This window comes from Microplitis mediator, chromosome 5, assembly GCF_029852145.1.
Source record: "Microplitis mediator isolate UGA2020A chromosome 5, iyMicMedi2.1, whole genome shotgun sequence".
Taxonomy (NCBI): domain Eukaryota; kingdom Metazoa; phylum Arthropoda; class Insecta; order Hymenoptera; family Braconidae; genus Microplitis; species Microplitis mediator.
Window position 1 is genome coordinate 22,987,777 of NC_079973.1, and position 23,179 is coordinate 23,010,955.

General features: G+C 33.9%; 1 protein-coding gene across 2 annotated transcripts in view; it reads right to left on the reverse strand.

The window, feature by feature from the left end:
- Positions 1–23,179, reverse strand: part of LOC130668461 (protein timeless homolog) — a 107,613-nt gene that overhangs the window by 41,085 nt on the left and 43,349 nt on the right. The gene's annotated exons all lie outside the window — the stretch shown is intronic.

Here is a 23,179-nt window from a genome sequence, read left to right on the forward strand (position 1 = left end):
CCTTTTCTGGTTCTTCACGATATTCTTATACCGGGGGTCTTTCTTCCGGAGCTACTCTATTTTTTGCGCTCTTATTTTCCGCCTTGGCCCTTTACAAAGGCGCCATCGTCATGTTAATATACAAGAAAAAATTTTTTTTATCAACCATCTTCTTATATATTTAGATGTATACGTACGTATATGTATACGAAATAGCATACCGTGTATTGCGTTGTGGGATTGAAAAATTCTAATAAAAACGGGTTATTCTTGTGCGGCAACGCCTTAGGGGGGAACGAAATCAATTTCTTTTACGACGCGGAGGTTCCAAGAAAAATACGCGGGATGTCGTATATACATTTCTTCTAGTGATTTTTTTAATATATTTTTTTCGTTCGTTTCCATGCCATGAAAAGAAGGATATGGAGAATCGTCCGGGCAAAGTCAACTACGTTGACTTTATTCCGAAACCAAGCGTGAAAAAGAGCAAGAGAAGTTCATTTCAACTTTTCGATCCTATTTACTTAAGCGGGGTGTCTATAAACGAAAACCTTAAGTCGATTTACTTGATTGCTTATCTACAAATATAACTTTTATCTTTATTTTTTTCTGTTATTGTTAAATAAATGTTACGAAATACTAAAATAAAAAAGCAGTAAATTCTTTTATTTTTTTTTTTACTTCTTTCACAAAGAATCGGATAGAAAGAATAAATATTTATATTTGAAAGCTGAATATTTACCGTAAGAAGTAAATGGCTAAAAGTATAAGCAGAAGTAGTAAAAGTATGGGATGCATTATTTCTCATGTCTTTTATACATACTCTATATACGAAGAATATTCTTAGAATTGCTGGAGTTTCATTGGCCTGTGAGCCAATTCGCAAAGCCGGAAAGGCCGTTTGGCTAGTCTAACTGGATATAAATTCTCGTGCACTCGAGGGTAAAACCGAAACCGCGCCCGTACTACTTCCTCCGGCTTTCTGGCTTGCGTTTGCGATTCTCTCAAGTAATCGAACCCTTTCCTTATTAAATTTTAAGCTCAACGTTAATTTTCGCTGGAGTCAAAATTACCGTAAGCTCTATCCCCCTCACCTCTCTTCATTTTTAAACTTTAAATTCACCGACGATTTAATATCCGAATATTAATATTAATATAAATAAGAGATTAAAAAATAATATAGTAATAAAAATATGCATGGAATGTGAATTAGTACATGGAGATAATCGATGCACTGGAATTTTCGTATTTAAAGGTATTCGACTTATTATAAAGAGAATTTAACTTGACTCCCTTTCCAACGAGAATTTTCTATCTACATCTATGATCTCAACTTCAGCCTCACCCTTTTACTCTTTTACTCATCCCCGGCCAACTTGACTCTGTTTTATCTCAATAACCTCCAGAGTACTTCTTCTCGGGGTCTCGAGAGTTAGCAGATACATTGGCACACACATGCTCGTCTCACACTCACACACTCACACCCACACATGGACAAATGTTATAGAAGCTATCAAGAAACATATAAGTATATAAGAGTAAAAAAGCGGAGATAGCAAAAGTGAGATCGCGAAAAGTATTTGGAAAAGCTCTCTTATGGTCATTCGTCCTTTCTACGAGGATCAACCAAGGCAGTTTTCCAAGGGTTTTATTTTTCTTGGGAATATGACGGGATTCCGCGGAGAAGGCACGCTCGGTATTCTCACGTCGTGGAAGCCCGCATGTCGTCGGGACTTCATATAATCCGACGGCTTCCCATTTATCCCACCCCCGACTCCAGCATTTCCGAGCCTCATCCCCTTATCTGACTACTTCCTTTTCTCTCTTTCACTTCTCACTCGCCGTAAACGACTATCGACCTCTTATAAACCCACCGTTAGTACCGATATATACTATTTTTTTTATTTTCATTCTCGTCGTTGGAATTTTTCTGGCAGCAGTATAGTAATAGAAGTATGAAATAAAAATAATAATAAAAAGATTTATCATTACATCTAAATTCACGATAAGGAATAAAGGAAATTTTATAAAATTAATATTTCAGCACGCATGCACGTTGCTTATCGATTATGTGACTGTATGCAATTGTGAATTCAATCTCTATTGCACACTCTCGTTCACAGTCTCTTTTGTTATCGTACCTCGCGAACAAACGCCGGGTTATTACGAGCAAACTACCACATAGAGCTAACATGATAAAACTATTCTCGAATATCAATACGATCAATTTGGATATCTAATTGAAGAGTATGAATAGATGGATTAGATAGTAGAGAAATAAGTTTAGGATTTTTTTTCAAAAGCGATTGTTGAAAATCAATTATTTTTCGCTGAGAGAAAACTGCCCGCATGGAAAAGCTATATATTGTTAAAAATATATATAAATATATATGGTGAATAAGTGATAAATATATGGCGGCAAAAATATATATATTTATGAATATATGTTTTTTACATATATTGGATTATATATTTTAAATAATATATTTCTTTTTATACACTGTGTTATATTTCTCTATATATATATTATCTCATAATGCTTAATATATTTTTGTCATATATGGATGGTATATATGTGATTTATAAAGTATAATATAATAAAATTTATATATATTTTGACTCATATAATTAGTGATATACTGTCTGTATATAATTGATCATACATGGAAGAGCTTATATGTTTAAGTCTATGGTTTGCGGTATATTGAAGTCATAGTTTTCCAATATAGGGGAGGGTGGGGCAGAGCGGCCCCCCTGAAATTTTGACCAAAAAAAAAATTTTTTTTTTTTCGACTAATTACTATAAATCCGATATGCTTGCGCATTTTTACCCCTACGCATGACATTTGGGGCAAAATGGACAAGCCCAAAATTTTGAAAAACTGATTTTTTCATATTTTTATCGTCAAATTAAAAAAAAATTGTTATAATTCCACATTTCTAGCCCTACGCATAACACCTGGGGCAAAATGGACCAGCCGAAACTTCCGAAAAAATTATTTTTTCATATTTTTCGGCCGTTTCTCTATGTAAGAGGCAAATTTGGTCACTAAAAATTTATAAAAATTAAATTTTTTTTTTTAGTTGATAAATTTTTGAAATAAAGTAAAATTATAAAATTGATGTTTTTTTTTATTAAATAACAATTAGTAATTAAGGTAATCGAGAGTGAACGATTTTTTACGCTTTAAAAAATTTTTTTCGAGTAATATAAAACCAAAAATAGTTGTCAAGAGAAAGAAATACATTCTTAATGATGAAAACAATTTAAAAAAAAAAAAAACGAAAAAAAAATTTTTTTATCACTTTTTGAAGGGGGGCCGCTCTGCCCCACAAAAAAAAAAAAATTTTTTTCAGAATTTTGGCAAAATGTCCATAAATTTGTTCGAAATAGGACAAAAGTAAAGTGATCTTATGGTTGAAAGCCACAAAAAATAATTATTGGCTTAGGGGGGCCGCTCTGCCCCACCCTCCCCTATTAAGAATTATATTTTCCTCGATATATTGAAAATTATAGTCTTTATATACCGATAGTTTTTGAGAAACTGCCCAATAGCATAGAAATGAAAATTACAAACTAAAATGTATGGTTTTTATTATGTAACATACCATAGTACTAAAAATATGTATAGTATATGGAGTAACATATATCGTACCATATCGGAAAACTTATATAAAAAATATACATCATACTGTATATTAATAAATATACTACTTTTAATACAATATATCAATATACAATAAAATATACCAAGGAATATATGCTAAACATACATAAAAAAGTTATATTGATAAATATATAATTAATATATTGTAGCAATATATTTTTTTCAATATATTATCATATATTAATACGGCAAAAATATGAATATTATTTTATATATTGTGTAATATATCACATTATAGTATTCATATATTTTTTCACATATAAAATTTTTTCATGCGGATAAACTTTAACTAAAAAATATTCATCGATTTGAAAAGTTATTTTTTCTATGATTATCAAAAATATGTATTTATATCTCAAAAATTTATTGTCAGGAAACCACAAAATTTTCGTTTATTTTAAGTCCAACCATTAATGATTAATTGATCTGTTTCATTAAAACTGTAAGAATGAATAATGGTTTTCTTTCGTTACAAATTTTTTTAAAAATAGATTTTGTATCGATAAAACCTATTCTGGACAATATGGTTTATTTTGGTCGGTGTGCAGATCTCTTTAGAAATTAATTTGATTAAGCTCTGGTAAAACAATTTAATTTGAGCTGTAGAATATAAAATAACTGTTCCTATGACGCTGTTTCGACTCGTTATTTCCGTCCTAAATTCTGATCAATTCCAATCGTCGCGTTGAATATATGTCAATTCACTTTGCGTGACTCTATTACCATGGTTACTATCTGCTGCTATATATATTTATATCCATACATCTTTATATATATACATGTGTATAAATATATGTATGCCACCCTCGTGAAATAGAAATGGCCCCTTAGTAGCTGAAATTGCGGATATATGTAGCAAGTCAAGCACTCGTAACTAGTGTCCAATGATAGAGAATGCGACCAAGAGAAAGAGAGAGAGAGCAAGAGAAATAACTAGATTTATATGAGAATTTATATCGAACCTGTCAATTATTAGAGTGTCACGCTGAAATACATCGGCTATAACAGTAAATTTTGTATGGCTACGCTTTTGGGCAACCACTACATTACTACACTAGAGGCACGCCGGATAGAAGTACAATCTTCTAACGGACATCCCGGTGATTTCCTGCCGCCATTTGCATCTCTTTATTTTTTCCTTTCCAGCATGCACGAACGAAAAGAAAAAACTTTTTCTGATTTTCAGAAACCATTCACAGTATTTTTTTTTTTTCTTTAAAGAAAGTAAAAAAACAGACGGAGAAAAAAATAAAAAATGAAGGGAAGAAAATGAAAAGGGGAAAGTTTACTGCCATATGTCTGCCATACATAATCCTAATGCTAGTGAAGGGAGAAAGTACACAAAGAAATGGCCGTGGGTTTTTTTTAGGAGTAGCTGTTAGTATACTCTCCCTCGAGAACAGTTTCACTTTAAATGGAATGTTAAGCCACCCCCTTTCGCTATTTACTCCCTTCTAAAGCAATAGCCAAGTGCAAGGTTAAATGCCGCCAATGCCTCTCCATACGCAGACTTTCGGTTTTCTTGGATAAATGTACATATATACGCCAGGGGTGGAAAGACATATAGCTTGGTAGTAAGTATACATTGAAAGTTGGACCGATAATGCTCGTATAGCGAGTATAGAAAGCAACCAGTAGAAGTGGCAAGTGGGAAGCGGAAGATGGGGTTGGGTAAGAAAGAGAAAAGTTAGAGAAAGCCAGACGCGACCAACCGATGGAAACAAGTAGAGAAATTCCGTACTGTGTGTTCGGGCAGTAGATTGATGGTTTTCATTGTTCACTTGGATGGGTGAGTTCTGGTCCACCGCAAGCTCTTCGATACCTAGAGAAAGCTGAGTTTCCTAGGCGGGTACGCTCTTCAGAATTGAAGGAGGATCAAGAAAGCTGAGAGAGAAATGTCTGAGAAAACTAGAGTATATCGGTTCGAGTAATGCTCGTTAAAGGGACCACTGCCAAGTCTTGTTAGGCTTTTCCAGTTTGTTTATGTATTTCTTCAAAGACTCTTTTAACAATCGTTAAAGTTTTATGGTTTATTTGCTGTGAAATATTTTTTATAAGTAGTGTCAGTCTAGACTTATAATGCAGTCTTTGTGACGGAGATGAATCGTCAGTTGGAAACACACGCTGTGCTTTATTTTCTGCTGTCTCGAGTGGCCAGTTGTTAGTTTCAAGAAGGAGAAAAGACACCAAAGGATTCGAAATGCTTTCAAAGGGAATAGAATGACAAATAAGTTTTTTCTGGATGTGACTGACGATACATTATGTTGAGATATAATATGATAAAATGATTGTATATTTAAAATTTAAAAATATGGTAATAAAATGGTATAGGAAAAAAAAATACATCGAACAAGTCCACGAACACGGATGAAAATGGTCGTAGTAAAAGAAAACAAGCAGACACCCTTAAACTTTATTGAGTTTCTTCCCGGTACATCTCGAAATGGTAGAACATTTTCAGCAAACTAACAAAAGTGAAATGTACAAACTTATATATGACCTAATTTATGTTAAAACATATATCGCATCAATTTTTTACGGTTCATTCAACAAAGCAAAACAAGAACATCTATCAGGATCCGAACGATAAAATAGATAGAAAGCTGTCAAGCTGAAGGTTTAATTATAAGGGTGGTTGATGTATGTGTATTTCGAGATGCTTATACGACTAAGCGAGGTCGAGAAGATTTTATACGTCTACACATTTACGAATGTATTGAAGTTGTGAGGAAATATCGATTTATAAGTCTGATCAGTCGCGTTGAATCATCTCACCCTTAGAATTGTCCCCGCAGGGAGAAAACGATTTTGCACATACACAATATTTCACAAGGATACTTCCTTATACAGAGGCGTGACACTTATTTTAAATATAAGGAACTCCAGTGAGACCGATTCAGTGTAATGTAAACCACGAGAGGCAGTTTTTAGATTTATTTATTTTTTTATTTTATACTTTGCTTCCTTCTTTTTTTCATTTACTAGCGTCACACACGTCGGGGGTTCTAACGACGATTTGTCGTTCTATTTATCGTTCAACTATATAATACCCTGGGGCGGTCTGTTATGCTCATATTCGTAGAAAAGACAAATGTCTCTGACACATTTGATATGTGTGACACATCATAAAGGTTATCATAAATGACAAAAAATAAATAAAAGAACAGATAAAAAAATATTGTCTTCGATCGATATAAATTCCCAAAAATTAATGTGTGTACATGAATCTTTTAAAATACACGAAAACATTTACCTTTTAGCGAAGAGGAACCGAGATTTCAGGAAAATTGTAATTTTTTTCTGCCGGCTAGATTTCCTGTGTTTTCGGACTGACAAAAAACAGCTGACAGTGAGGAATACGTTTTAACGTGGGATTTTCTTACTTACCAAGTCAATATAGTGAAGAAAGTTATAAAAAGAAAATAAAAAAAAATACGGCTTTCTTGTACGGCAAACTCAATTTTCCAACCCCTTGTGCGCCCTCTGTGATTTTAAATGTAGTTAGGGCAGATTTCTCAAGTGGGGAAACGGCAATTTGATTTAACTTATATTTTTTTTTTTCTCAATATAAACCTAAAATCAGTTTCTGATTCCGGCATACTCTTCTAGTTATTATTTTTGTGCTTCAACGCACGTACGTAAAATATATTTTTTCTTTGATCTAGATATAATCCATTGTCGGTATTGACAACGCGAGGGAGAAACAGTATTACAAAGTGGCTAACTTAATAAGTTTTACCAAGATTACGAGCCTACACTTTGTGGTTGTATAAATGGCAATATAAGATAATTCGATGGTAACTTTGATGTCTTTTTCCTTTCCCTTTCGTTTACCTTTGATGTAGATAATGTAATTGAGGGGGAGCTGATTGAGAGAGCTATTTCTTTTAAATTATTTCTTAGTCACTTAAAAACTCAGTAGTAGTTTTTAAATTAAGTAACAAAATTTACCATTCTCCTGATTTACGTATCATTCATTTAAATTCGTCATTTTTTGCTTCCGTTTCTCGTTTTGTTGTTTTTATGTCGCAAAGAAAGCTACTTTTAAACTTTGAAATAGCACAACAGCGTAAAAAACCTTGAATTTTCTATATTCTTAAACGACGGGAGCAGTGTACGTTGAATTGAGAATTCACCTGGCTAACAAAAAAAAAAGCACTCGCGAAGAAACGCCTTCTCAGACTTTGGATGTTTCATGCCGTCGTTGTAGACATTCTGCTACTACTATTCCTACATACATACATACATACATACATACATACATACATACATACACATATGCTGTATGTATAGCATCGTTTTTTACTTTTTCACTTTATCCTATCGGCCAGTGAAAGCCGACAAGCTTCTGCAGCAAATCGATCCCAAGTTAAAAACCTTCTTTTACCCCTACACCCACTCATTTCCTCAACTTCGGGATTTCATCTACTCTCTCTCTCTTCTACTCCAGACTGAGTATTTATGACGCGGGTGAATATCTCACCGTACCTCAGTGTTTTGATTTTTTTACTCGAGCTAGTTACAAAAGGGATTGCGGTGCTTTCAAATGCAAATTAGCCGTAAGGATACACAAGGTCCAATAGAGATAACTCTATCTTAGGCTTAAATCGCACGATCCTTTATTCACTCGGCATTTTTTTTTTCTTCAAATAAAAATATTTCAGTAATTAAATTTCACGACAATTTGTTTAATTTTAATGAAGTTATTAACTTGTACAGTTAATCTTTTAATTTAATCCTGTAGGAAAGATTGTAGCTTAAATATATATATATATTTTTTTTTTCAAACGTTAAACTCAGTATAAAGTATAAAATGAAGATGACGACGTGGCTGCTGTGAAAAGTGGTCGCAGAATGACGGCAGTAAAATTGGCGCGGATGTCAGCGAACGTCGACGACACGAGAAATCCTCAGGGTTTTTAAAAGTCACTGTCGCTGAATCCTACCGCAGACTCAGACGGTATAAATTGAATTATGGCGTTTGCCGTTCCACAACGTTTCTCCTATCCCCTGAGTTACTGACGCACACTTCCTTTACTTTACCTGTTATATTATATACGGGAATTTATTTATAAACAATGTCTATATATATATATATCTCTTTAGTGTGTGAATAATATTGTGTAAATATATTTGGCGGGACTACGGAATACGTGGGTAGCATTTATTTAGTAGATAATTATTTCGTTTTGTATGCCTCGATAACTGTGTACACATTTTTTCTACCCCTCGTCGCTCGTGAAAATGCTAGCGCCCACTGACGAGCACACAATGTTCGTGTACGTGACGTATTTTATTTTATTTTAAAATAAAATATAGTAAAAAAAATACCGACGAATGAATGAAAAATTATCATCTATCCAGAGATATATACTGAACATGTCAAGTTATGGGAATTTTGTTTATTACCCAGGAGAAATAGAAATGAACATACAATAATGGATGACGAGCTTTTTAGCTTTTTCTCCCTATCACACTCTGTCGATTCATCGCCGCTGTTCATTTTTTATAAAATATACAAAATAAAATAGCAGACAAAAAATAATGAAATCAAATCAAACAGGTCATATGCACCAATTGATCTTTGTTATTTGGCTGCGTATGTATTCCACATTCAACCATTGTATTTATCATCAAACACTTTACAATATTCGCTATCTGTTTTTATGTATTTTATGGAATCCATATATTTTTTTTTATGTAGGCCTGGATAAAAGAGAGTCAATAAAAATGAAATTATTAACATTGCCAGATCTAAAAAACACATTTCTAGATATTTTTAAATATATTTTTTTCGAGAGCAATCGAGATCAATATAGTTACTCAGGGATCGCGAATACCCTGAAGCGCTTTTATACATATTGAAAACACAGCAACGAACTTGTAAAAACAAATAAAAAAACCCTTATGGCATACAAAAAACTCATACCCATTGGAATAATTAAACAATAGGTTATTATTTTAACCAGATCCAATTTCAAGATCTGGATAATTTAAAATTTATCGGTAGCAAATGGTAAATACGACATGTTAATACTGTGTAGGTTTTACATAAATTTTCATCTGCTTTGAAGAACGACTCAGAACCGTAGTTAAATTGTCAAGACACCGGCTGTTGTTGAGTCCAGTTGGGAAAGAAAGCAGGGCTTTAGAATCCTCCTCGGCTTTCCACTCTCGAATAAACTTTGTTAAAGCTCACGACTTACGATATTTCATAATCCGATTTCCCATACCCTCCGGGGTACTTTTCTCCTTTACACCAACGTGCTTGAGGTACAAAGTACATCGCGAAAAATATCATATCTCTTGTGGAGGAAAATAAAAATTATAAAATAAATATATGTAATAAAAACATAAAAAACTAATGTATTACAACGTTTTTACTATTTCTCCTGAAACGTACTCTAAGAAGATCAAAAAAAAATTTGAGTGGTTCGAGTATCATTTTACTCTATTTGAAAAGTAGAATCCTAGGATTAGATTAAAACGATCACTGTCTAAGTCACCAATTTCCAAAGAGTGAAACGTTTTGAGTGATGATGAGAAGAGAAGAGATGAAAAAATTAATTTGTGGGGTTACAGGCGTTCCGTCCAAGTATACGACAGCTGAGACGTTTTAGTTGAGTGTGTCAATCGACCCCACTTAAGACGACGTCTTGGAAAGTACATGTTGGAATCGTTATACAGTCGAATTCCATTAACTCGGACAGTGAGTCTGCAGAGGAGCGGAAATTTTCTAGAAATTCCGACTTAGCGAATGCCACTTCTTCTTTAAAAAGTACACACATGCGCTCTTACATCTACATGTATGATGCATATGTAAATATATACAGTCACATAGAAATATATAGCATCGATTGGGAGTCAACGTAGCTCGTGATGGTGATCAAAATTGAGGGGAAGTTTTGAGTTAATGGACTTCTGTATATTGAAACAGGCATAGGAACGAGTCACTGCGAGAGGCGCGAGGTGTACAAGGCCTAACTGCTCTTCCAACAACAACAGCAATCGAATATATGTAAACACCTATGTAAAGTGAAACAGTTTCTGGTTAGCATACATAAATAATTCAAAACAATAGAACCAACGGTGCTAGATAAACCATACGTATCCCAGATTACCATTTAAGGGAGAAAACAATAGCAGCTATTCAGAGTTGAGGGTTATTCAAAACACTATGAGTTTTAATATGATTTATAAAAAAATTATTCTTCAAATTTGAAATTAAAAATAAATTGTAAAAAGCAATAAGATTAAATAAATATATATCGTTAAGCCGGTTTATATTATGTGTGCTTATTTAAAATTGTGCACGTTATATAAATCTTGATCCTAAGTGAAACGAGTACGTAGAGACGATGAAACCCGATTGAATCGTTTGTGATAGGTACCGGCGGTTTTAAATTCACAAATATAGTGAACTCATCGCCCAGACCTGGGCGGCAAAATCTGGCAAATCCGCAATTTTCTCAGCGGGAAATTCAATTGCTGCTTCTTTGCTTTCAGCCCTCACCCTCAGACCTATCCCTTTCTTTTTATTTTATTTTTTTTTCTACCTTATGCATGGTTTCCAGCGCTGTGTTGAGTGGAGATAGCATAAAAAGAGGATAGCTCGAGACGAAGAGGAAGAATGAAAGAATAAAAGGGAAAGGGGCGAAACTAGCCCGAGGAGTCTCGAGAACTGGCTTTACTTTAAACAGAAGGATTTAGCTTTCCGGTGGCACCGGCCTATGCCTGGAGATCCTCATCAATTTTCTCTTGGCTGCGCTTCGTTTGCCTTCATCCACGTTGGAGTGCTGCCTGGATCCTTGGTTCTTTTTCCTGGAGCGCACTCACCCATAATACGTTGACCTCTAGCTTCAAGCTCTGCACTACATAGAATAACACTCTTCGGTGCAGAGCTAAGAAATATAATAATCATAATAACTATAATACCAAACAAGTGAATTCTAGATAAAATAATTCAAAGAAAAAAATATTTTTTCTCAAGATAAAATTTCCATAAAATAAAATAAAAAAACTCAGCTTTTTATAAATATTTAACGAAAATCGCCATACTTATTTTAAAATATTAAGGAAAAAAAAGAAGCTTTCAAATGATAATTTTAAAGATAAATTTAGTTGATACGAAACTTTGTTTCAATTATTATTATATTTACTTTTTTTCCAGGTGCTCAAATAAATTGAAATAATTCTTACTCAGACACAACTTCAAATATTTGCAAGTACTTTCATCTTTGATTTGTAAAGTCAACAGATGGTTATATTAGCATGAAATCCAAGTATCGTCAAATATTATTTTATCTGAATCAGATGGCGAGTGAGGAAGAAAGAAATAAAGTAAGCGTGTCTGGTAAAACAAAAAAAAAAAAAATATAAATATAATATTTAAACGAACTCAAGGACAGTAGTCTAGAAATGATAGAGTAATTCATAGAGTTTGCACGATTTAATTGAATTAATGGCGATAGCTGAATAAATCTGTATTGGAATTATCACAGATCAAACAGTAGGATAGTGATTGGCACAGCCTTATCGTAAACAAGACGCCCAATGTTGGATGGTTTACGATGAGTTTCAATGCAATCAGATTAGCGAACCTAACGAGGAAACACCTTGCATAATGCGCCAGGTCAAGTACAATGAAGCTATGGAATTAACCGTCTACACATGTACATATGTACGTATGGATGTATGGACGTAAACATAGAGCAGAGGCTTTTGGAATACAATTGTTTGTCATTTAGCTTTGCTCGTGATTCAAGCCCCTTTCGATTATCACCCCGAATCTGTTGCTCAGTCCCCATTATACCACTAAGTGCCACTGGAAACCAGTCACCCGATCAATCGAATCCGATAGGCCTGAGCAACTTTACGCATCCCTTACTAAATTGCTTTGATGATTGATAACTTTTTAAGGGAGTAAAATAATTACCACTTTGACACTTTGGCACTGACACTTTTGTCAAAACAAAATTATGGGCTCATGTGTGATATGTATTAGTGTGGAAATAATGGGATATAAAGGGAGAGAAAGAGTTGAAAAGAATGAAGAAGTAGCTTGGGGTGAGGGTTGGAATGAAGTGTTGGTAAAATTGCATTGAGGACCCTCATCTGCGCCTCTTTTCGAGTCGTACTTGCCAATTTCAGAAGCGCGTTGCTTCACAAGAGTAGATAGCCTCGAGGGAATTTTTCATGCTGTCGTTTCATTTTTATTTTTTTCATTTTTCTTTCTTTTTTCCACCCTCGGGTTTACTTTGGTTTACTTTGGAGTCAAGAGATCGCGTCTTGGAGAAGCTGCCAGTGGCACATGGAGCACGGGAAAATGGTATCTATATAAAGAAAAAAATCACGTAATTTTTTTCCTCTCGCTGTGCTATGACCAAAATGTAATTCTTCAAGCGAATAGCAGTAAGTAGGTCATTGTGATTAGGGAATTCTATTTAATTGGATCACTAATAACCGATTACTTATAAATTTCTGGTTATTGAATCTGTTTATATCTTTATTGGATCCTTACACACAATAAAAACCTTAAGAAAAATTTGAAACTCGACAGATCGAGTAAAAAAGCGGTAGGTAGCTTCAGAGAAAAAATACTCTTGAGTATAGTGAGCAGTTAATTAAAACTGTGCACTTTTTTCGGCGGCATTCAAAATGGGATCTCTGTATCTTGACAAAACCCTATGGGGTGTAAAAAAAGTAAAGGACTCGGAGTGTATACAGCCGGAGGGTAATTTTGCAGAGCCAACGAGCGTAAAGAGAATAAGAGAGCGAGATAAACAGACTATGTAGAGCACTCATCACCAGCAGCCCACGCCAACGACTTATCTTTCGTTTATGACTAGATATACTTTATCCGCGTGTGCGGCATAACCCGGGCAAGTAAAAACGGGGTCGAAGGGGACATGTTTTCCTCATAAATTTCAAAACTTTCCCACGTAATGTCGCCCACGGAGCCTGGCCAGGTACACGGTAGCGGCGGACTTTCCGCTTAGTCTGGGGCAACCAGCCTCCCAGGCCAGACTACTATAGTAATACATGTTTCTCTACTCTCTCAGCTATAGCATCCTCTACTACAGAGCCACCCTTTATGTAACCCAGCCCAACATCCTACAACCCACAACCACCTAGTGCACCTTTCACGGTAATCCATCCGGGACTGCACGTGCGTTCATAAATTTTCTGCGATGGGCTAGGTCAAGTCACTGGGGACTTTTGCTGGAAAACGAAAAGTGTCAATACCAGGAACTAGAAAAATAACTAAAAAAATTATCCGATGATCAAGTTATATTTTATGGAGCTCGGGAGACCAGTGGTAGTAAAATTCAACAACGAAACTATTTTTAAAAATAAAATTTTTCGTCAACGGAGATACCATCTACCTAAATTTAGTTAATTAACGATAACTCGAGCGGATTATATTTGACGTACATTAGTGAAGAAAAAAAATAGTAGATCGCAGATTGACCTATAAACTCGTTATGAATATTTCATTGTGCATATCGGATACTCGTGATTAAAAAGGATTTTGTTAGATTATATTCGCTTGGAAACTAATGAAGAACAGACTGAGAAGACCTCTAAATATAACATTCGATTGAAACAACCACGATTGTGAATTAAATCACAGATGTTCGAGCAAACCAACGCAAGTACAGAGGTATAAGGGAATAGAGAAGGGGAAGTAGCAACGATGGATTCGTTCAATGACATCGGATGAACGGGAATATGTGTAGTACTGCGTGATGTATGAAATGTCCAGCAACAAACGTCGACGAGCTTTTCGATCATCAGTCCGCTTTAATTGCAGCTTGTCAAGAACGTGTTGCATGGCTGCACGTTGAATCAATTTCCTCGGATAGATTTTGTATTGAAACAAGCTTTGTTAACTTTGATGTACGCGTATAAATTTAATTAAATTAATTAGTTTGGTTTTTTTTTTTGCACCTCAACTCGTTATTTTTGTTAACTTCCACAGGCCACGTACTTTTTTACACGAAAACAAAAATGAGTATACGTGCAGTAAAGTACAACGCTGCCGTCCCTTAAGAGGATAAAAATAAAATTTGTATCCTGATTTTTTTTTTCAACCCATTTTTATTTAAACTCATCTTTTTTTGTTTTAAAACTATCACGAGAGTGCTTCCGGTGCTTTCCATGCAAGTTTCTCAAGCCAAAGAGTTGACTAGTACAAGTAGTACGAATAATGTATCTATTTTATTTTTATTTTATTACTTTTTATTGCACACCTCAAGCGCGAAAGCAGTGAGGGTGCTTCACTAACACTTCTGAGGAATAACTTCGACCTAATATTAAGTCGACGCATTATTCCATTGAGTTAATATAAAGTATTCTAGTCCAAGAAATCAGTTTTGTCAATTGTCTCATATGAATGTTCGTAAGCGCGATTAATCTCGATCATATAACTAATCAGCCTCATTGTTTTTTTATCAACTTTATGTTTCTCATCTCACGAACCCTTTTGAAACTCTACTCAAATCCCGTTCGTTTATTTGTAATCAATAAAAAATTTAAAACCAATAACCCACGAAAAAGTTAGCTGCCAATTTTATTTGCACTGTTGTTATTATTAGTATTTTTTTTTTTTCATTAATTACTGGCAGCAGCACTAGCGTGACAGTAGGATTAAAAAATAGAAATTGCAACAAAAAAAAAAAAAAAAGAAAAAAAAACATTAAACTGGAAATGAGAAATAAAAAAATGATTTATAATTTAAGGTAAAAAGTAAAAGACCTACACTGTAAAAAATCACCGGGGTAAGTCCAAGCGGTGTAGGTGTTAAAATTATCGGTGTTAAATTTACCCCTGAAAGCGGTGTGAAAATAACGCCGCCACCCGTGTAGATATTCTTTACCGGTGTTAAAATATTTTACTTTGTAGATATTTTTACTTACTCGATCACTATACTTGTTAATAAATGATATTTTTTATTAATTTTCATAAAGAACTGACATTTTTTGTGTTTTATAATCTTTAAAGTTAATACTCCAAGCGGACGCAATTAACCCCGCTTTTACACCGATTACCCCGCTTTAAAACCGGTATTTTTAACACCGGTGTATTACTCCTCCTACACCGGTGTAATTTCATTTTTACACCGGGCGGAGTTAAAACGAGTCCATTTTTAACACCGCTCTTTTTACAGTGTAGTACCCGATCAGAGAACTAGTACTCGAACACTTCATATATTTGTGTATCTATATTTAGCAAAATTTAGTAAATATAGATATACAAACACATGAGTGATCAGATACTAGTTCCCTGATCGGGTCTTTTACCTTAAAAGTTAAATAAAAATTTATGGTGAACTAAAATAGATTACTATCTAAAAATAGAGTAATCATTAAAAATAAAATTACCGATTAAGGTGTGCACTTTTGAAATTCCGAAAACTTTTTTTTATTCTCCTTCTAATTTTATTTTTTATTCTGATCTGGTTGTTTTCCTAAATGACAGTACATTCTATCGGTAAGTGTATGAGTGTGTGTTGTGAGTGTGTGTAGACCCCCATATGATACCGTAGATCGACGTTCCGGAACATCAACAACGTACGAGGAGGCGATGGTGCATGCGCCTCGCGTCTCACTTTTCCGCAGCTTCGTTTTTCACCCGTTGCACGGTAATAGGATCAACGTGAATGGCGAGAATATCCAAAGCTCCCTTACACTCTCTCCTGTGCCTTCCCCGCCACTCATAGTTTCATCCAGGCATCCAACAACCCGCGCCATCACACCCCCCGTTTTGATATCGCCGACGAGCGCTATCCTTTGACGCTCGATTATCTCCACCAACGGGTTTTCGCTTCCGTAGATCAGTTATACTTAACGAGGATAATATACTTACAAGATTTATATAGATCCATCTAGGTTGTTGTTATTATTATTTATCACTTTTTTTTATTATATTTACACTTGCATTAACATGTTTATCCGAGCTTAAAATCTTTATCCTCATTTATTTTTAAGCTATCAAATTAAATATAATTTCATAAGCATTAATTTCATTTTACAGATTATTTTATAGACGTTTGTGTTTTATATTTTGCGATATAGAAGGAAAATAAATTTGCGGCATTTATGATATACGAGAAAGCAATATAAATTATATTTATATATTGAAGTGTATACATGGTGCGCACATGTGTTTTGAGGAGATGATTCCTGGGGTTTCAAGATTACGGATTTTCTACGATCGAATGGATCCGTGTAGAAACACACACACGCATGTACACAAATACACATACGTACACACTCCTCTAAATTATTCATAGTGCAGTCTACAGCATTCTATCAAAATGAAAAATTCAGGTGAGTCAGTGAAGAAGAGGCTGGTGGTGGTGAAGGTGAAGTAGATGGAGAGTTTATATGTAGGGTGCGTTATAGTATATTGAGAAAAGAATAAGGCTCTATCCTCTGTAGCGCTCTACTACCGACGACTTGTAGCTCTTGAGTAGGGTTTCAAAGCTTCTAATAAAATTGCCAAGGTTTATGTTATAAAAATAATGTAACTGAAAAAGCCGGAGAGGGGAGGGGGTAAAAGAAACGTTTATTCGAGATGTTTTGCTTAGTCTGTATCTTTCCGTATCATTGCCTACTACCCGCCGACAAAGTGATTTTGCATATTTCATGATATTCACTTTGTTCTTTCTATCAAACGAGATTAGGAACATAAGCGGATTTTTAATGAGAAATAAAGTAGAAATAAAAACAAAGAGTACGCTGAAAAAAACTGGTAATACTTGCCGTGGAAAAAAATTTTTGTTCATAATGAATTTAGATATAAATTTCATCTTGAAACTCAGATCGTAACACAAATATGACTCATAATGAATTTGTTTCAACAACTTTAATCTCTACTAGATTATGACTCAGTAAAATTTAAATCCAAGTGATCCGAAGGTCATTCACTAAATTAATTTTACAATCGAAGCTAGTTTACGTATATCAAGTACTTGATAGAAAAAGTTTATTGGTAATTTCCGAATTGATAAATTTTACAAAAGGATTAATTGAGTAAAAACTCAGGCAAGATTCTATCGAGGTCATCCCAAGTCCAATTCAAAGACATATTTAATTAATTTTATAATTGATACTGATTTACTAGACGAAAAGTTGGAGTAAATTCATGATGAAAGTCATATTTGTGTCACGATCTGAGTTTCGTCATAAAATTAAGATCTAAATTTATTATGAACGAAAATTTTTTTTACACGAGTTGCCATCTTAACGAAGTAACTATTTTTGTCATATCAACCGCGAAAGTTTAATTTTCAAGCAACATGCAGAGGGCGCAAACCTCCCTCTCTATCTGTCTCTACATTCCTACACTACTTGAAACATTTTTGACTGTTTCTCTCTCAAATTCAACTTCCGCCGTTGATATGACAAAAAATTTTGTTCGATACTTTATGCTCAAAGGTAGGAACCCTGACAGACTTGAAGTGCAGGCACGCGTTTGAGGCTATGGATACATTCTCATCAAGACCTCGTACTTTATCTGGTCTTGATAAGAAAGCGCCCATAGCCTCAAACTCGTGACGTCACTTCAAGCCGTCAGAATCCCTACCGTTCCGCATACGTATCGAAAATAACTATTTCATCTTTACATTTTACTGATTCTGATTCTTTTATATTAATTTTCCCGATCAGAAATGGTAAGTATTCTTATCCGTGATGACACGGAGAAAAATTTTGGCTCAAAACCTGCCTATTTTTATTATGCTGTCGACCAAACTTGAAACAGGAAGTGAAGCATCCAAAAATTTATTATGCTCTTATAAAAAATTATTATGCTGCATCACAATTATTATAATGTATGAAAGTAATTATTATCAAAGCTTATCAATAAGTTTCTCGCGCGTAGTAAGTGTTGTGATACAGCATAATTATTTTTCGTATGAGCACAATAATTTTTTGGATGCTTCCCTTCCTGTTTCAAGTTTGGTCGACAGCATAATAAAAATTGCTAGGTTTCAAGCCAACATTTTTCTCCGTGGATAATCATTACTGTCTTAGAAGGGAAAATTAAAAAATTTTCAGGCATAAGAAAAATTACTATACGAGAAACGAACAGTTAACATAAAAGCTTGATAACGATTATCATATACAGATGGTGATCATTCCCTATTACAAGATAGTAATAGTTAGAATTTTTTTTCAGCTTGGATAATTAGCTGAAAAAATTTAGCAGATTTTTATTTGTGTGGCATTCAGGCGAGCCAAGTCACAAAAATGTTTAGAAAAAAAAAGTTTCCTTTTTTTTTCTATTATGGACATACAGAAAGAGCAATCGGTGTTTTATTGGACACTGGATTACGTACACTACAATAGTGTGCTTAGTCCGCAGGGCAGAAAGTCAAAAGCAATGTCAATAAAATACTTTGGATATGAAATTTTAGTTGATCGTTTTTTAAAATACAATAATTTTTCTGTTAACAATATTGATGTTTAATGAATTACTTTATTCGAATAAATTACTCAAAGATTTAATAATAATATAAAAATATTCGTTTGTATTATTTGTGAATGAAAAAAAATTAAAATGTTAATTCATTATCATTTAATGATCATTCATGGGAACTACTATCTACGCTAATAAATATGACGTTTTGTTTTTTAATCTCACACACCGCGCCTATAAAACATTTCTTCATAAAACTGATATCATAAAATTTAGAAGCTCGGTAGTTGTATAAATGAATTAATAGGCAATTTTAAAAAAATTTATCGACGCTTTGCGAAGCAGGTGAGGATATCGTCAGTATTTAAAAAAAAATAAATTGAATTGGTTTGAAGTGGTGTATTGATTGAAGTGGTTACAGAATAGGAAAAAAGCAGTTGCTGGCACAGAGTTTTCCGTGAACAATAAATTTAAGTAAAGTACAAAAGAGAGTTTGGCAGAAAGACGCGCTGCCAGGACAAGTAGTATAATTAATTAGTACATTTGCTGGTAAGATCTATAGAAAACGTTATACGTGTGGTGAACTGAGAGAGTATAATGGTGTATAGAGTGAGCTGTACAATTGTGTAAGTAAGTGTGCATGTTGGATGGTCGGTCCTGGCACAACGCCTCGGTGGTACGTGTGCGCGTCGAGACGCTTTAAGTAGAGCAATATGTTCTCTCAGGATGGGTAAGGTCGGCGAAAAGATAGCGTCCGGACGAGTATGCAGTAATGGATGTTCACCGACTCGATATGATACGGCACGATGCTTCTCTTAGAACTACTAAATTAACGTCTTGGCTTGGCTGTGCGACACTACTGAACATGCTGTAAAATTGTTTCGACGTGTACCCACACCCTTTCTTTATACCCAACCATCCCTTACTATTCTTCACACTTGACACACTTTATGTATCTTTTATGTTTTTATGACTTGCGGTTTTATAGCCAATTTAAAGTTCAAATTTCAAACTTAATTAACGACTCTATCATACCGTCAATACCAAACATTAATTGGGTATTAATTTGTTACATTATTGCATTGACTTCAAGTGCAAATAACAGCTTCACTCTTCAAGAGACGTTAAATTTTATTTTATTCATCGTACACTGAGAAAAAAAATACTATTTTCCAAACAAAAATTTCTTAGTTCCAGAAATCCGTTCAAAATATTTATTTTATTATTATTAATTATCAATTTCTTGAGAAAAGAGCATCAAATTTATTTTTGTTATTATATGAATTTGATATTATATTATGAGTAAACAAAAGAATAGCTTTACTTGAATTAAATAAAAATTATTTCCTTCAATTCTACTAATTCTTGAGACAAAATTATATATTCTTGAAAATTATCAAGAATATATGTTCTTGTATCAAGTAAATGTTCTTGATAAAAGTATTTTTTGTTCTCAGTGTACTATTGTAGAAACAACACTGAGAGAAAAAACTGGTTTTCTGAACTATGAAAAACATAGTTCAATGAAGCCTCGACTATTACCCTCAGTTCAGATAACTTATATATAGTTGTAAAATGTACGATGATATCATAGTTGTTTTAATTGTGTTATAGTTCAATGAATAATTACAATAGCGAACGTAACTAAGTAAAAAATGGTATTCTTACTACAAAAAAATAATTAAGAAAAATCCTTAATTATATTCATCGACGACTTAAATGATGCTAAATTAATGAAATTATAATCGTACAATTGCTGAAACATTTGTGATTCTGCTGAAGTATAAGTTCTGAGAACTAATATTAAATAGTTACCACAACAAAACAAATGCTTAGTTAAAACTACTACTTTCAAATAGTTTCGGGGTCTATGATATAGTTCAAGAAACTAGAAATATTAGTTAAGATGACTATTTTTTCATTGCCATCCCTTTCTAGTTACTACAACCATGCACTTTCCTCTAAGTGAAGTTGACAAATTAAGTTGCTGCACTGCGCTGATGGTCTTATTGTTAACCAAGACATAAGTATGCAGACAAATTTATTCACTCAAGAGCAATTGCGTGCAAACACTGGTTTGCTGATAATTAATTGTAATGTATCTCGCTTATAGCTTGCCTAATGATTACCATTAATAAATAATTTATTGGTCTGCGAAATAATTAATGGTATAGCTGTAAAATAATTTACTAAAATAATTGAAAACTGATGGTCAATTATGTTATACACATAACCCAAGGGAAGATATTCACTTGTATATTTAAATACAAAATCTGTATTGAGTTGAGTATTACGTCCGATGGTGGACGATGGTATCGTATGGGATCTGAGTGTGTGGGTGTGTGTATATATGTGTGTACAGAGATTATCGACGATTAATACTTTACACAGGATACCATTCACGTTATCACGTTGAATTAGTATTGGCAAGCGAGTCTATGCAAATTGCTGATATCGATTGCTTAAGCCGAGTAGTGAGCGTGAGGGTGTCGTTATGTAAACACTAAATCGACCATGCGTTCCCCTCTGTTAAGGGCACATTAGCGCACAAAATGGGCTGCCGGGGAATTGTTGTACTAAAGGATGCTTTTGGTTATATATATGGGCATTGGATAGGAGGAGAGTATCATCATGATCATGAACGTACACTCGATTTCGACGCCCAGCTTGTCATACCTGCTCGATCGTAATAATCGAGTGAAGAATAGATGCTCATAATGATAATGATAATGGTAGCTATTATTATAATTATAATGCGTAAAGATATATTTTACTGAATATTGTGTGGTTAAACTCTCGATGCTAGTTTATGTACTTGGCTAATATGAAAAGTAACTTTATTTTAGTTAATGGTAAAATTATAACACGATTTGATTTTAACGCTCCAGGAAAGTTTACTGTTAGTTAACACCACGTAAAATTTAATCCTAGATATGCAGAAGAAGCTTTTGATATTTTTTTTATTATAGAACATATTTATTTTGTTGAAGAATAATATTGAAAGATTGATTTTTAAATTTTTATGAAAGCTATTTATTGATAAAAAGTGATTTAATTTACTAATGTATTTAAATTATTTTTTTAAATTGAAATTGATGAGAAATGTATAAAATTCTTCAACAATATTTACAAATTTGACATTAATGGCTCTTTATTTTATTTATTTGTATTTACAATGGACTTTCTATTTGATAGGAACTCTTTAATACAACAGTACTGCCAGTGAGTAAAAAAATTATTCTGGTATGTAATTTGCTAGACGATGTAAAAATATCCCCATACGATTTTGTAAACTGGAGTTCTCAATGTTGTTTTTTACTATTTTTAGAAAATATTTCTTAGACGTTTTTTTTTAGCAAAGTTAGGTTTACCGTCAAAGGAAGTCCATCGTCGATTATCGATTCGTCTGGCTCGTTGCTTTCGTTAGTTTCTGCTTTAATATCCCGATCTTATTACTAAAGAAAATCTCCGAAAGGTCAGCAGTCGTGCGTCGAAAAGTGTGTTTTCCTGCACGGAGAAAGAAAGTTTCGTCCTCATAACGAAAGACGGAATAACAAACAATTTCTTTACAGTGATGAACATGATAAGCTTACGGTAACAAGTGGGAACGTTATGATTAGAAATGAAATAGGGCCGTAGTTGAGGAGTCAATTGGTTATGAAAACACATGATATTCATGATAACAATATCATCTTACTTGAGAACAGGCAACTGATTCCAACGATTTAGTCGTAAAAATAAGACAGTAAAAATTAAGTTATAGGGCGAAAACTGCTCAGGTGCGTTCAAGGCAACCCCCTATACAAGGAAAATTATAATAGCAATTAAGGGAAGCCGTGAAGTCTTAGTAGAAGAGCTATTGGTCCTAAAATGGGCCAAAATGCTGATTTCAGTCACATAATCTTAGAAAAAAATATTCAAATATGAAGTTACAGAGCGACAACTGCTCAGGTGCGTTAAATACGACCCCCTGCGGTAGAAAAATGATATTATCATGTAAGGAAAGCCATTGAGTCTAAGCATGAGAACTGTACTGAATTGTTCGTTATCCGTACATTAAGGCTGAAGTTTGTTACCGTAAGTTCTCTTATCCTCTGGTTACCAAAAGC